This window comes from Spermophilus citellus (assembly GCF_964194105.1).
Source record: "Spermophilus citellus genome assembly, chromosome: 2".
Taxonomy (NCBI): Eukaryota; Metazoa; Chordata; class Mammalia; order Rodentia; family Sciuridae; genus Spermophilus; species Spermophilus citellus.
In genome coordinates, this window is record NC_138183.1 from 204,418,953 (window position 1) to 204,436,403 (window position 17,451).

Below are 17,451 nucleotides of genomic sequence, written 5' to 3' on the forward strand. Positions count from 1 at the left end.
TGAAGTCTACTGGAATAAGATTCCAAGTAATTTGGCAGGTCGAAGCAAAATATATACTTTGATATTCTTCTCAGGAGTAACAACTGATGGCATCTTAATTTTGGTAAAATAATGTAAATGTTAAGGTGAAATTTAGAAATAAGAAAGGAAAAGCTGATATGTGTGTAGCTACTAGGTGTTTTTCTTCCTTTTTTTTAATTTTTGTAAAGTAAAACAAAAGAAACCAAAAGGTTCTAGCTTAAGTTAGGTAAAATCAAAGAGGAGAAAAAAGAAGATAATATAGCTAATACTTCACTGCCACCTGTGATTTCCAAAACAACTAAGAGCATTATTATTAAAATTAAAATTAAATAATTCAACCTATATTATGTTAAATTTACTTTGTTAAATTGTATTAATTTAAATAAAATTTAATGAGTTTTTAAATATAAATCATACTATAATTTAATATAAGTTAACAAACAACATCAATTAATAAAATAAATTTAAATCAAACCATAGTATTAATAAAAGAAATTTAAATAATACTACTAATAAAATTAATTTAAATTAGGTTAATTTATATTAAATGATGATATAATTTATATTTAAAAATATATTAAATTTTGTTTAAATTAATTTTAACAAAAATGTTCTGAATGGTTTTAGAAACTACAGGTGTCAGAGAAGTATGTGCTATGCAATCTGCTTTTTCTCTTCTCTGATTTCACCTACTTAAGCTGGAAACTTTTGATTCATCTTTTACCTTAATTTATCAAAAGGTTATAACTACTCCTATTTTAAAGCTTTTCATCTTTCAAAAGCTGTTGTTAGCTTATTTCTCTCCCCAACTTGTTTTGATCAAATGTTTTATAAAATGTGTTTATAAGAATTATTGTAGAGCCCCCAATAGTATGTAGATAAGCAGTCGAGATATTTAATGATACATTCTTACTAATTAACTTTTCCATTGGCAGTGGATCATGTGATCCCACCTTGGGGTTGACTCATAAAAATACTCTTCCTTCTGGACATATTTATCATCTGGAAGACTGAATTAATGTGAAGTGACTTTCGTATAGAAATGGAAATAAGCAAAATGGATAGGGGTCATAGAATCTGGATGCAAAGCATCTTAGAATTTATCCACTAAGCTTCATGTTTAGGTCCTCCCCATTGGAATTTTCGCGTGGTAGTTGTACAATGTTATCTTGGATAAACTAAATATTCTCAACTTTTTGCAACATTATATTTGGTTTTCATGTACTCTAAATCTGAGACATCCTTCTTATGGGTTGGATTTTTCTTGTTTCCTGTAATTACATGTATCGTTTTTATCTGAATGCCGTTAAATTTAAGAAATATTATTATTGTTTTAAAAAAAAGAGGTTGGAACTAGTGGTTCAAGAAGGCTGCTCTGTACAGTTGCTCACAAAAGTACATCAGAATTGATAACTGGCGATGATTATCTGCTACATTGGAACAAAATTCTATGAACAAAAAGTGCTACAAAAAACAAAACAAATTTTTTAAAAAGTACTATAGCAACAAAATCACAACAACAACAACTAAAAAAATAAAATACCTAGTAGCTATACACTTACATATACCAGCTTTTTTGCTTTCTCTTTTTGTCTACAAACACATGAGTACTTTTTCAAAAGGCCATGCTGTAAAACATAAAAAAAGGGTTATGGCTTCTTTCAAATGCTAAATATGTAGAAGATCCTGGAGTACAACTCTGGCACTATTGTCCAGGGACACTGGCAATGGTGTAAAGGTGGGCATGAAATCTGCAATGGGTTTAAAAAGAGGATGCCCAGGTCCACCAAGTCCAACTCCAGCTAGGTTACTAAGAGGCACAGCTGCAGAACATGGAACCAAGAGTGGATTCCCGTTGGTGCTTCTGCCAGCTCTTAATTTGGCTCCATCTTTAACATTTCCTGGTACATTTACACCTTGCTCTCTCTTTCCTGGTGAGTCTAGACAATCCATGACATGGCAGAAAGTTTTGGTGGTGGGACAGAGGGATGAGATTCCGTTTCCAGAAATTTGACAAAGAGTTCTGAAAAAGAATTATTAAGCACAGGTTGTTGATTCGTCTCAGAGGTATGTTGGGGACACTTTTTGAAGCCCCTCCAAGCCAAACTACTCATCCACTTACTGACACCACCATAATCTTTATTCAGCAACTGCTCCATTTCGTCCTTTGGAATGTCCAGGAAGCGCCCCATCAACTGCAATACTTCACGACGTTTGTCCTTTGGTGTCTGGAAATGACCAATAAAAAGGTTTCGCATGAGGACTTTGTCCACTTTTCCTTCTGCGCTGTTGACCAAAGTCGACAATTTCTGTTGTGCATGGTCCAACATTTCTTTTCGGAGCTCGTTTTGTTTTTTCAGTTCTTCCATCCGTTCTTCCTTGAGATCTAAGTCTTCTCTCAGTCTGGAAGCAGAATCCAACAGAGCATTTGCTTCATCCAAACGTTCCTGCAATGATGATACTTCTCCTTCTAGCTTTTCGGCCTTGTTCTTCCATTCAGCTATTGACTGTTTTTCTTTGTCTTCTGCAGCCAAAATTTCCTGGGTGTAAGACTCTTCTGATTCCAAGAGATGGCTGCGTAGCCTTTCTAGCTCCCGGTTTAGGCGTAATTCTTGGTCCCGTAAGTGTTGAACCTCTTTTTCTCTTAGGATTTTTACTTTGGTCTCTTGAAAAATATCAGAATTCAGTGTTTGAGCATCTCCTTTCCCTCCAGGCAACTGGGCTTTTAGTTCTTCAATAGTTTTCTGCAAGTTCTTAATTTCCTCCTCTTTTTCTAAAATTAACTGGCTATGCGCAGCATTCATCTGCTCATATTTGTACTTAAATTCATCCATTTCCTCCTTCTGCTCCTGTAAAGACTGAAGTAGTTGCATTTTACGCTGGTTTTGGTTTTCAATGATATTCAGATGGTCTTGAATTTCATCTTCCAGATGATTTTTGACTATATTCAGTTGAGATACCTCCAATTCTAGTTCTGTGACAGCATCAAGAGCTGTAGGCTCAGCCACTGTAGGCTCAGCTTGATTGTGCTGTTCCCTAAGTATTTCCAATTCTACTCGCAGATAGTTGTTTTCTGCTTTCATGTAGGTAAGACTTCTGTCCTTTCTTTCAATGGATTGCCTTAAAGTTTCATTTTCTCCTAAGGCCTGAGAACACGTATCTAAATCCTTTTGTAGTTGTGAACTTTTTTCTTCGAGTTTTTCAATAAAAACTTCTTTCTCATTTATGACTTGTATCAATCGCTCCTGTTCTTCTACATAAGATGCCAAAATTTCATCAGTTTCTTTTTCATCAGCAGTCATTTGCTCAATATTCTTTTTGAGTCCTGCTATTTCAAAGTCCTTCTCTTGACTGAGTTGAACTACACATTCGTGTTTCAGCTTTAAGGCAGAGGTATTCAAATTATGTGCATTGGAGAGTTCCTGAATAGTCTGCCTGTGATTATTTGCTTCTTCCAACAGTCTTTTTTCTGCCTGGTGCAGTTTGGCTTCAATCTCTTCTTTGTCTCTTTTGAGAGTCTCCGTGATAGTGTCTTTTTCTTGAGAGATTTGATTGTAAGCAGCAATAGATTCTTCCAACTTACGCCTTACATCGTCACGTGCTAAAATCAACATTTCATTTTCCGTTTTGAGTTCAACAGCAACTTTCTTTAAATTTTCATTGAGCTGTTCCTCTTCAGAAAGATTTTGCCTTAAGTTGCTAACTTCAGCTTCTCGTTCTTCTAACTCAGCTATCAGCATTTTCTTTTCATTGATAGTCTGATTCAGTTCTTCCTCCTTTGCCTTCAAGTGAAGTTTTAAGTCTAGTAATTGTACATTCAAATTCATGTCTGTTGAAGCTCTGTTTTTCATGACTTGGTAGTCACAGCTCAATTTTGACAGTGACATCTGAAGTTCCTCTTTTTCTTGACTCAATGATGCCTTCTCTTTTTCTAAAGCTTCAACATGCATTTTAAGTTTCAGATGGTCTTCAGCAAGACGGTTATCCTGGTTTAAACCATTTAGTCTCACGATTTCCTTCTCCGCATCAGCCAGGGCTTGTTGAAGCCTGAACACTTCTTCCACTGCTGAGCTCTGAGGAAGGATTTTTCCCTTTTCTGCCACAGTAGAACTCTGCTCCCAAACTGAAATTTCATGCTGATGATCATATATGTCTGGACTTTGGTTTGGTTGAAGAGTCTTGATAGTATTTTGTACTTTGCAGATTTCACTTGAGTCAGAATGGTGTGTTCCCTGAGCCTCAGCAGTCTGCCTCGAGTGGCCAACTTCAGATTCATGTTTTGCAGCTTCAGTTGATAATCTGTTTGTTTCTTGTTGTGATAAAATTATGTCACTAGAGTCCATGTCGTCATCACGAAAGGCTGAAAAATGACTACTGATCAGGGAACCGAACGGAGCCGGTGCAGTTGTTGTTGGCACACCACAAGCTCCCGAGTGTACTGATTGAGCGGCTGCCTGTAGTTGGAACATTTGATCTTGCAGTACAATCTGTCCTGCTTTAAGATGGCTGATCTCTACCTCTTTCTGTTGCAGTTGATTTTGGTAACTTACAGGCTGATGGTTTATTTGTAGCTCTGATGCTTCATGCTTTTCTTCCAGGTCAGTACAATACTCTTTCAGTCTTTCATTCTCACATCTTAGTGTGGAATCAGTAGTTTCCATTTCCTTTCTCCAACAATGATGTAAAGCTGCTTCTGGGTCTCCTAAGTCATCCAGAAGCATTTCCCTGGCGAAGCTGGAGCTATGGCCGGTGAGGAAAGCCAAGCTGCTCCCCACCTGACCCAAGAAGTGGCCCAAGCCTGAGCCCAGGCCTCCAAACCAGGACCACATCGTGGCCACTTCAGTGATCCATCGGACCAGCTCTGAAAAGCGCGTCCATCACCGTCCACTTCTCTGCCCCGAACGTCCTCTGGCGTTGCCGGGGTCAATTATGACCCAAGCGCTCAGAATTCCTCAGAGCGCGGGGTTCCTGGGGCTCCACCAACACTAATCATCCCTTCCTGCCTGTAAACTCAGAAGCCTGTCCTGCGCTTTGACCAGGGACTGGCATCCAGTAGCACACACTCACCCCCTGCAGGGCCTCTGCTTCTTCCCTGCACTTGCCTGTCAGCTGTTGGCTCACAGGATTGGGCAGGGTTGGCTGGGAGGAGCTAGAGATCCAGGAAAGTGTTCTAGTTTGAGTCCCAAGGCAGTGTGCTGTGGAGCCAGGAAGAATCAGTGTTGTAGATGAAATCCAAAGGTAGTTCACTGGACAGTTCCCTCTTGTCTGGGAGAGGTGGGCTTTTTGTCCCATTCAGTTGCATTCGGTTGACGAGGTGAGGTCTCTCTCCATTACAGAATGGAATCTATTTAACTAAAAGTCCCCGATTCAAAAGTAAATGTCACCCCATAACACCAGCACAGACACACCCAGAATAAAAGTTGGCCAAGTGTCTGGGCATCGTAGCCCAGACGAGTTAACATGTAAAATTAACCATCACAAAGTCTTAATCATTCTCAGAATTCAAATTATAATATGGATTAAATGTCACTAAAGAACCATCTTTACCCTTTCCAAAAATAAATTTTTGCTGTTAATCTATAAATTTTCGAGTTCATTTTAATATAATTTGGTCCTTGTTAATTCTGATTGAGTTTATTTAAGTGCTCAAAAATTCCACTTAAATTCCACTTAAGAAAATTTGTTTTAGAGCCAATAGGTTGATGTTCACTTAACCTATTGTTGTTTATCAATGCCAAATATAATCCAGGTTTAAACAGTACAGAGTGAAATAAAAAGTTGAGAAATTTTCTACTATGGAGTAACAATCCTAAATTTAATTCCCATACCTCTAAGGATCAGAAGGAGTTAAGATAAGGCCCTGGTTTCCAAGGTGTTTAAATTCCAACAAGTTAATGAGGAGGCAGTTTTGTAGAGTTGGGGACAAAGCAAAGAGATGAAGCACATGGGCTGTAACAGACATACCAGTTGGGACCAAAGCAATTTTGGAGCTAAACTGACAGAATGCATTTAGAAAACCTCTCTCACAAGCATGAGTTGAACAGTAAATGAGAACATAGTGTGTAGTTCTCACCTGATGGCTGGTGCAGAGAAAGTGGCCAACAAATAGAGCCTGCTGCCACTTTGTTCATATTTGCTTTTTGTTTTGTTTAGGATCATTTTCCTCATTACCCTTTAGAAGGGGTTTGGGTTTGCTCCCATTACTCTCTTCCCAGAGCCCATATTCAGGAGACTCTTTTCCTTGAGCTGTTCTTTCTATATGTCTGTTCAGGGAACAAAACCTCAAGGTGGCAGAAATAAAATTTAAAAAAAGGAAGAATTTTTGGAAAATTAATGGTTAAATAGATTCTAAGGATTATATTAATCACCTCATAATGTCTCTTGCCTTGAAGATAGAGCAAGTAGACATAATTACTCAGATTGGTATCAGAAACTAGTGACTGCATTTGTGTCCTGTGCTAGAAAAGGAAATCTTCTTGGTCCTTCTTATTCATCTCCAAATCTGAGAGAGAAATCAGGCCTGTGTTAGTCAATCTCTCCTCATAAAAGACTAATATAAAAATTTAAGCCCCTTTTAGCATCTGCTGAAGTGCGAATCCACGCTGTACCCCAGCTGTGTCTACTGTTGAAGAAGGCATCAACAATACCAAGTGTCCTTTTCTCCCTTTAGACCATTCCTCCTGTGTGTGTGTGTGTGTGTGTGTGTGTGTGTGTGTGTGTGTGAAGACTTTTTCATCACTTTGACAACATACCTGAGAAAATTAAATGAGTAAATATTTATTTTGGTTCAATTTCAGGCTCCATTGCTGTGGCCTGAAGTAAGGCAGATTACCATGACAGAGAGCCTGGCTTCAAAACAGAGCTGCTCAACTCATGGAGATCAGGGGATCAACTCATGGAGATCATGGAGATCAGGTGAGGGGGAAGAAAGGACTGAGGAATATGATGTACCCTTCCAGGGAATCAACTCCAATGACCTACCCTCCAACTAGGCCCTACCGCCCACAGTTTGTACCAACTCCCAATAGTCCTGTCCAATCGTGAACCCATCAGTGGATTGATCCACAGATGAGGTTAGAGCCCAGGATTCAATTCACCTTTCTGTAGAGTCCGTTCTGAATGCTGTTACATTGGGGTCCAAGCTTTCAACACATGACCTTTGGGCAACATTCCAGATCCAAATTATAGCAGGGTGCCTCCTTCTCTTTAGGTGTTCTGTGTTTGTTTATTGTTTTAAATCACAAATAATGATCCTTTTTCAGTGTAAGACCTATCACATTTGGCTTGAATCTGGTTCCAGTGGTTGTTGCTCCTACTGCTGAAAGGCATTTCTGATCACTCAGATTCAGTCTTCTAGCATGGTTCACTCTGAGCACAGCTGTTTGTCATTTTATATTTCAATCTGAGAGAGATACCTACCTACTGTATTCAAAACTGACCATCCAAATAAAAGCATTTCTCCTCTTCTAACTATGTTTGGAATATTCCTGGAAACTATGGGGGATATGGAGGGAAAACCCTGGCTCATTCGCGAACACATGTGACAAAAAGCATCCAATAATCATAAGTATATCCTTATACATGTATTCAGTGCCCCCAAAGTACAAGGTATTGTGAGCAACGTAAAGCTGTGTTATATACATTTCCTGCTATGAAGTGCAATTGAATACAGTCAATCAATGGAGAAGATGTTACATAGAGTGATCCTTGAATTATAATGCAAGGTCAGCCATTGATGACTGCGGTGGTGAGGATCTCATATGGGGGAAAAGACTAAGTAAGAAAGAATAAGCCAGAAGTAGAGAGCCCTTAATAATGTGGCTTTGTTAAAACACAGTTGAAGATTAAAATAATGAAAGCTTTTTGAGTCTATAAACATAGGGTGATAAATTCTATGCAAGATATTAAGTTTGTACTTTTTTTTAATACCTCATAACTCATTCAAACATTTTCTTATAGATTTCAGTAGAATTTTAAAATCTCTTTAATATGGGCCTTGTCTCTTCTTGTTTCTTTTTTAAAATTTTTATTGTTTGCTCAAAACATTACAATGATCTTGACATATCATATTTCATACATTTGATTCAAGTGGGGTATGAATTCTTATTTTTACCACGTGTACAGTTTGCAGGATCACATTGGTTATACATCCGAGTTTATACATACTGCCATACTAGTGTCTGCTATATTCTGCTGCCTTTCCTATTCCCTCCCTATCCCCCCTTCTGTCCCCTCCCCTCCCCTCCCATAATCTCTCTCTACCCCATCTACCGTAATTCATTTCTCTCCTTTTTTCCCCTTTCCCCTCACATCCTCTTATATGTAATTTTGTATAACAATGAGGGTATCCTTCCATTTCCATGAAATTCCCCTTCTCTCTCCCATTCCCTCCCACCTCTTGTCCCTTCTAAATGGTAATCTTCTTTTCATGCTCTTCCAGCCTGCTCTGTTTTGAGTCCCCCCTCCTTATATGAAAGAAGAAAGTCAGCATTTCTTTTCTAGGGATTGGCTAACTTCACTTAGCATAATCTGCTCTCATGCCATCCATTTCCCGGCAAATGCCACGATTTTGTTATTTTTTAGTGCTGAGTAATATTCCATTGTGTACAAATGCCACATTTTTTTATCCATTCATCTATTGACTGGCATCTAGGTTGGTTCCACGTTCTAGCTATTGTGAATTGTGCTGCTATGAACATTGATGTAGCTGTATCCCTATAGTGTGCTCTTTTTAGGTCTCTGGGAATAGTCCGAGAAGGGGAATAGCTGGGTCGGATGGTGGTTCCATTCCCAGCTTTCCAAGGAATCTCCATAATGCTTTCCAAATTGGCTGCACCAATTTGCAGTCCCACCAGCAATGTACAAGTGTACCCTTTTCCCCACATCCTCGCCAGTTCTTATTGTTGTTTGACTTCATAATGGATGCCAGTCTTACTGGAGTGAGGTGATATCTTAGGGTGGTTTTGATTTGCATTTCTCTGACTGCTAGAGATGGTGAGCATTTATTCATGTACTTGTTGATTGATTGTATGTCCTCCTCTGAGAAGTGTCTGTTCAGGTCCTTGGCCCATTTGTTGATTGGGTTATTGGTTATCTTATGGTTTAATTTTTTGAGTTCTTTGTATACTCTGGATATTAGGGCTCTATCTGAAGTGTGAGGAGTAAAAAATTGTTCCCAGGATGTAGGCTCCCTATTTACCTCTCTTATTGTTTCTCTTGCTGAGAAAAAAAAAAAAAAAAAGAAAAAAAAACTTTTTAGTTTAAGTCAGTCCCATTTGTTGATTCTTGTTATTAACTCTTGTGCTATGGGTGTCCTATTAAGGAATTTGGAGCCCGGCACCACAATATGTGGATCGGAGCCAACTTTTTCTTCTATCAGATGCAGAGTCTCTGATTTGATATCAAGCTCTTTGATCCATTTTGTGTTAACTTTTGTGCATGGCGAGAGAAAGGGATTGAGTTTCATTTTGTTGTATATGGATTTCCAGTTTTCCCAGCACCATTTGTTGAAGACGCTATCCTTCCTCCATTGCATGCTTTTAGCCCCTTTATCAAATATAAGAAAGTTGTAATTTTGTGGATTGGTCTCTGTGTCCTCTATTCTGTACCATTGGTTCACCCGCCTGTTTTGGTACCAGTACCATGCTGTTTTGGTTACTCTTGCTCTGTAGTACAGTTTGAAATCTGGTATCGCTATACCGCCAGATTCACACTTCCTGCTTAGAATTGCTTTTGCTAATATTTCTCAGACACCTGTAGTGTTTCTAAAACCACTAAGAGGATTTTTATTAAAATTAATTTTATTAATTTTTTTATTATATTATATAGTTAATATTAAATGATTTAATCTATATTAAATGTTATTTAAATTGACTTTGTTAAATTGTATGAATTTAAATGAAATTTAATGAACTTTTAAATATAAATCAATCTAAAATTTAATCAAAATCAATTTAAAAAATCAATTAAGAAAATAAATTTAAATCAAACAATAGTATTAATAAAATAAATTTAAACAATATTAATTAATAAAATAAATTTAAATTAGATCAATTTATATTAAATGATAATATAATTTATATTTAAAAATTTATTAAATTTTATTTGAATTAATTTTAATAAAAATATTCTGAATGGTTTTAGAAACTACAGGTGTTAGAGAAGTATGTGCTATGCAATCTGCTTTTTCTCTTCTCTGATTTCACCTACTTAAGCTAGAAACTTTTGATTATCTTTTACCTTAATTTACGAAAAGGTTGAAACTACTCCTTTTTTAAAGCCTTTCATCTTTCAAAAACTGATGTTAGCTTCTTTCTCTCCCCCAATTTTTTTGATCAAATGTTTTAAAAAATGTGTTGATAGGCATTATTGTAGAGCCCCCAAAGTATGTAGATAAACAGTCCAGATATTTAATGAAATACTCTTACTAAGTAACTTTTCCATTGGCAATGGATCATGTGATTCCACTTTGGGGTTGACTCATAAAAATACTCTTACTTCTGGACATATTTAACATCTGGAAAACTGAATTAATGTGAGGTGACTTTTCTATAGAAATGGAAATAAGTAAAATGGATAGGGGTCATAGTATTTGGATTAAAAGTATCTTAGAATTTATCCACTAAGCTTCATGATAAGGCCCTCTGCACTGGAATTTTCTTTTAGTACTTGTACCAGGTTATTTGGGATAAACTAAATATTCTCAACATTTTGCAACATCATATTTGGTTTTCTTCTTCTCTAAATCTGAGATCTCCTTCAGGTGGTTTGGATTTTTCATCTTTCCTGTTATTTAAATGTATCATTTTTATCTTAATGCCGTTAAATTTAACAAATATAATCATTTAAAAAAAAAAGAGTTTGGAGCTAATGGTTCACTAATGCTGCTCTGTACAGTTGCTTACAAAAGTACATCCGAATTGAAGACTGGTGATGATTACCTGCTACACTGGAGCAAAATTTTATAAACAAAAAGTGCTACAGCAAACAAAACAAAATTTTTAAAAAGAGCTATAGCAAAAAAAAAAAAAACAAAACAAAAAAACAAAAAAAAAAACCTAGTATCTATATCTATATATATATCTATATCTATCTATCTATCTATATATATATATATATATATATATATATATATCAGCTTTTTTTCTTTTTGTCTACAAATACAGAGTTCTTTTGCAAAAGGCCATGCTGTAAAACATCAAAAAGGGTTATGGCTTCTTTAAAGTGCTAAATATTTAGAAGATTCTAGAGTACAAGTCTGGCACTGTTGTCCGGGGACACTGGCAGTGGTGTGAAGGTGGGCATGAAATCTGCGATGGGTTTAAAAAGAGGATGCCCAGGTTATTTTATTTTATTTATTTATTTGTGTGTGTGTGTGTGTGTGTGTGTGTGTGTGTGTGTGTGTGTTCAGATTTGTGAGTTCTTTCTATACCCTAGAGATTAGTGCTCTATCTGATGTGTGATGGGGCAAAAATTTTCTCCCAAGATGTAGGATCTCTATTCACCTCCCAGATTGTTTGTTTTGTGCAGAAGAAACTTTTTTAGTTTGAATCTTATCTCATTTATTGATACTTGATTTTAATTCTTGTGCTATAGGAGTCTTATTAAGGAATTTTGGGACTAATGCCATATGATTTTCTTCTGTTACATGCAAGCTCTCTGGTTTTATTCCTAGGTCCTTGATTCATTTGAGTGGAGTTTTGTGCATGGTGAGAGATAGGGGTTTAATTGCACCTCACTCCAGTTAGCATGTCAGCGATTTTTGAAAATGGCAGCTATGATGAAGACAACAACGATAAGTGTTGGTGAGGATTTCAGGAAAAATGTACACTCCTACACTGTCGGTGGGACTGTAGATTGGTGGAGCCAATATGGAGAGCAGTTTGGAGATTCCTTGGAAATTTGGGAATAGAACCACCATTTGACCTAGCTATCCCTCTTTTTGGTCTATACCCAAAGGACTTAAAAACTGCATACTACAGGGACACAGCCACATCAATGTTTATAGCAGCAAAATTCACATTAGCTAAATTGTGGAAACAACTTAGTAGATGAATGCATAAAAAATGTGGCATTTATACACAATTAATATTACTCAGATACTTACCCTCTCGCTCAGTCCAGGAGACGCTAGTGCCCTTCACTACCTCTGTCAGAGCCTGGTTCCGACAGCTGGTGCCTCGGAGAGGACAGGCTGATCCTGCCTGCCTCCCATGTACCGTTTGTCACAGGGAGCGACATTAATGTGAGACCAAATAAAATCCAGTCATAGACATTAATAGAATATCTCAAAAAAGTATTTAATAAAAAGGCTAGCAAATACAGGGTCTTTAATGAAACTTTAATAAAATTTATGAGACAAGGAAACTGAAAGCACAATATTTTCTTAGGAACTTTTCTGTTTGGTGTTATTCTTTACAATATAGAAGCTTTTCCTAAGAATGCAGGGAGTATGAAATTTCTAAGGCTATCTTGCTGTTTTCTCCATTAAACCCCTTGTCTTAAAAAAAATCTTGAATCTATATTAATCTTTGTAATTTTCTGAGTACCTGTATAACATATTTTTCTCAAGAATGCAGTGAGGTCGCTGTTTCGAAGAGCTCTTCAATTCTGAAATATAAGAAGTGTGTTTCCAGGCATTGAAACCCAAAGGCTCACCTAGACACAATGGAGTGAGCCGAATATATAAAAATCTCTCATGACAAATCTGAATTCTGCTTTTCCCAATCATGTGAAGTCTACTGGAATAAGATTCCAAGTAATTTGGCAGGTCGAAGCAAAATATATACTTTGATATTCTTCTCAGGAGTAACAACTGATGGCATCTTAATTTTGGTAAAATAATGTAAATGTTAAGGTGAAATTTAGAAATAAGAAAGGAAAAGCTGATATGTGTGTAGCTACTAGGTGTTTTTCTTCCTTTTTTTTAATTTTTGTAAAGTAAAACAAAAGAAACCAAAAGGTTCTAGCTTAAGTTAGGTAAAATCAAAGAGGAGAAAAAAGAAGATAATATAGCTAATACTTCACTGCCACCTGTGATTTCCAAAACAACTAAGAGCATTATTATTAAAATTAAAATTAAATAATTCAACCTATATTATGTTAAATTTACTTTGTTAAATTGTATTAATTTAAATAAAATTTAATGAGTTTTTAAATATAAATCATACTATAATTTAATATAAGTTAACAAACAACATCAATTAATAAAATAAATTTAAATCAAACCATAGTATTAATAAAAGAAATTTAAATAATACTACTAATAAAATTAATTTAAATTAGGTTAATTTATATTAAATGATGATATAATTTATATTTAAAAATATATTAAATTTTGTTTAAATTAATTTTAACAAAAATGTTCTGAATGGTTTTAGAAACTACAGGTGTCAGAGAAGTATGTGCTATGCAATCTGCTTTTTCTCTTCTCTGATTTCACCTACTTAAGCTGGAAACTTTTGATTCATCTTTTACCTTAATTTATCAAAAGGTTATAACTACTCCTATTTTAAAGCTTTTCATCTTTCAAAAGCTGTTGTTAGCTTATTTCTCTCCCCAACTTGTTTTGATCAAATGTTTTATAAAATGTGTTTATAAGAATTATTGTAGAGCCCCCAATAGTATGTAGATAAGCAGTCGAGATATTTAATGATACATTCTTACTAATTAACTTTTCCATTGGCAGTGGATCATGTGATCCCACCTTGGGGTTGACTCATAAAAATACTCTTCCTTCTGGACATATTTATCATCTGGAAGACTGAATTAATGTGAAGTGACTTTCGTATAGAAATGGAAATAAGCAAAATGGATAGGGGTCATAGAATCTGGATGCAAAGCATCTTAGAATTTATCCACTAAGCTTCATGTTTAGGTCCTCCCCATTGGAATTTTCGCGTGGTAGTTGTACAATGTTATCTTGGATAAACTAAATATTCTCAACTTTTTGCAACATTATATTTGGTTTTCATGTACTCTAAATCTGAGACATCCTTCTTATGGGTTGGATTTTTCTTGTTTCCTGTAATTACATGTATCGTTTTTATCTGAATGCCGTTAAATTTAAGAAATATTATTATTGTTTTAAAAAAAAGAGGTTGGAACTAGTGGTTCAAGAAGGCTGCTCTGTACAGTTGCTCACAAAAGTACATCAGAATTGATAACTGGCGATGATTATCTGCTACATTGGAACAAAATTCTATGAACAAAAAGTGCTACAAAAAACAAAACAAATTTTTTAAAAAGTACTATAGCAACAAAATCACAACAACAACAACTAAAAAAATAAAATACCTAGTAGCTATACACTTACATATACCAGCTTTTTTGCTTTCTCTTTTTGTCTACAAACACATGAGTACTTTTTCAAAAGGCCATGCTGTAAAACATAAAAAAAGGGTTATGGCTTCTTTCAAATGCTAAATATGTAGAAGATCCTGGAGTACAACTCTGGCACTATTGTCCAGGGACACTGGCAATGGTGTAAAGGTGGGCATGAAATCTGCAATGGGTTTAAAAAGAGGATGCCCAGGTCCACCAAGTCCAACTCCAGCTAGGTTACTAAGAGGCACAGCTGCAGAACATGGAACCAAGAGTGGATTCCCGTTGGTGCTTCTGCCAGCTCTTAATTTGGCTCCATCTTTAACATTTCCTGGTACATTTACACCTTGCTCTCTCTTTCCTGGTGAGTCTAGACAATCCATGACATGGCAGAAAGTTTTGGTGGTGGGACAGAGGGATGAGATTCCGTTTCCAGAAATTTGACAAAGAGTTCTGAAAAAGAATTATTAAGCACAGGTTGTTGATTCGTCTCAGAGGTATGTTGGGGACACTTTTTGAAGCCCCTCCAAGCCAAACTACTCATCCACTTACTGACACCACCATAATCTTTATTCAGCAACTGCTCCATTTCGTCCTTTGGAATGTCCAGGAAGCGCCCCATCAACTGCAATACTTCACGACGTTTGTCCTTTGGTGTCTGGAAATGACCAATAAAAAGGTTTCGCATGAGGACTTTGTCCACTTTTCCTTCTGCGCTGTTGACCAAAGTCGACAATTTCTGTTGTGCATGGTCCAACATTTCTTTTCGGAGCTCGTTTTGTTTTTTCAGTTCTTCCATCCGTTCTTCCTTGAGATCTAAGTCTTCTCTCAGTCTGGAAGCAGAATCCAACAGAGCATTTGCTTCATCCAAACGTTCCTGCAATGATGATACTTCTCCTTCTAGCTTTTCGGCCTTGTTCTTCCATTCAGCTATTGACTGTTTTTCTTTGTCTTCTGCAGCCAAAATTTCCTGGGTGTAAGACTCTTCTGATTCCAAGAGATGGCTGCGTAGCCTTTCTAGCTCCCGGTTTAGGCGTAATTCTTGGTCCCGTAAGTGTTGAACCTCTTTTTCTCTTAGGATTTTTACTTTGGTCTCTTGAAAAATATCAGAATTCAGTGTTTGAGCATCTCCTTTCCCTCCAGGCAACTGGGCTTTTAGTTCTTCAATAGTTTTCTGCAAGTTCTTAATTTCCTCCTCTTTTTCTAAAATTAACTGGCTATGCGCAGCATTCATCTGCTCATATTTGTACTTAAATTCATCCATTTCCTCCTTCTGCTCCTGTAAAGACTGAAGTAGTTGCATTTTACGCTGGTTTTGGTTTTCAATGATATTCAGATGGTCTTGAATTTCATCTTCCAGATGATTTTTGACTATATTCAGTTGAGATACCTCCAATTCTAGTTCTGTGACAGCATCAAGAGCTGTAGGCTCAGCCACTGTAGGCTCAGCTTGATTGTGCTGTTCCCTAAGTATTTCCAATTCTACTCGCAGATAGTTGTTTTCTGCTTTCATGTAGGTAAGACTTCTGTCCTTTCTTTCAATGGATTGCCTTAAAGTTTCATTTTCTCCTAAGGCCTGAGAACACGTATCTAAATCCTTTTGTAGTTGTGAACTTTTTTCTTCGAGTTTTTCAATAAAAACTTCTTTCTCATTTATGACTTGTATCAATCGCTCCTGTTCTTCTACATAAGATGCCAAAATTTCATCAGTTTCTTTTTCATCAGCAGTCATTTGCTCAATATTCTTTTTGAGTCCTGCTATTTCAAAGTCCTTCTCTTGACTGAGTTGAACTACACATTCGTGTTTCAGCTTTAAGGCAGAGGTATTCAAATTATGTGCATTGGAGAGTTCCTGAATAGTCTGCCTGTGATTATTTGCTTCTTCCAACAGTCTTTTTTCTGCCTGGTGCAGTTTGGCTTCAATCTCTTCTTTGTCTCTTTTGAGAGTCTCCGTGATAGTGTCTTTTTCTTGAGAGATTTGATTGTAAGCAGCAATAGATTCTTCCAACTTACGCCTTACATCGTCACGTGCTAAAATCAACATTTCATTTTCCGTTTTGAGTTCAACAGCAACTTTCTTTAAATTTTCATTGAGCTGTTCCTCTTCAGAAAGATTTTGCCTTAAGTTGCTAACTTCAGCTTCTCGTTCTTCTAACTCAGCTATCAGCATTTTCTTTTCATTGATAGTCTGATTCAGTTCTTCCTCCTTTGCCTTCAAGTGAAGTTTTAAGTCTAGTAATTGTACATTCAAATTCATGTCTGTTGAAGCTCTGTTTTTCATGACTTGGTAGTCACAGCTCAATTTTGACAGTGACATCTGAAGTTCCTCTTTTTCTTGACTCAATGATGCCTTCTCTTTTTCTAAAGCTTCAACATGCATTTTAAGTTTCAGATGGTCTTCAGCAAGACGGTTATCCTGGTTTAAACCATTTAGTCTCACGATTTCCTTCTCCGCATCAGCCAGGGCTTGTTGAAGCCTGAACACTTCTTCCACTGCTGAGCTCTGAGGAAGGATTTTTCCCTTTTCTGCCACAGTAGAACTCTGCTCCCAAACTGAAATTTCATGCTGATGATCATATATGTCTGGACTTTGGTTTGGTTGAAGAGTCTTGATAGTATTTTGTACTTTGCAGATTTCACTTGAGTCAGAATGGTGTGTTCCCTGAGCCTCAGCAGTCTGCCTCGAGTGGCCAACTTCAGATTCATGTTTTGCAGCTTCAGTTGATAATCTGTTTGTTTCTTGTTGTGATAAAATTATGTCACTAGAGTCCATGTCGTCATCACGAAAGGCTGAAAAATGACTACTGATCAGGGAACCGAACGGAGCCGGTGCAGTTGTTGTTGGCACACCACAAGCTCCCGAGTGTACTGATTGAGCGGCTGCCTGTAGTTGGAACATTTGATCTTGCAGTACAATCTGTCCTGCTTTAAGATGGCTGATCTCTACCTCTTTCTGTTGCAGTTGATTTTGGTAACTTACAGGCTGATGGTTTATTTGTAGCTCTGATGCTTCATGCTTTTCTTCCAGGTCAGTACAATACTCTTTCAGTCTTTCATTCTCACATCTTAGTGTGGAATCAGTAGTTTCCATTTCCTTTCTCCAACAAT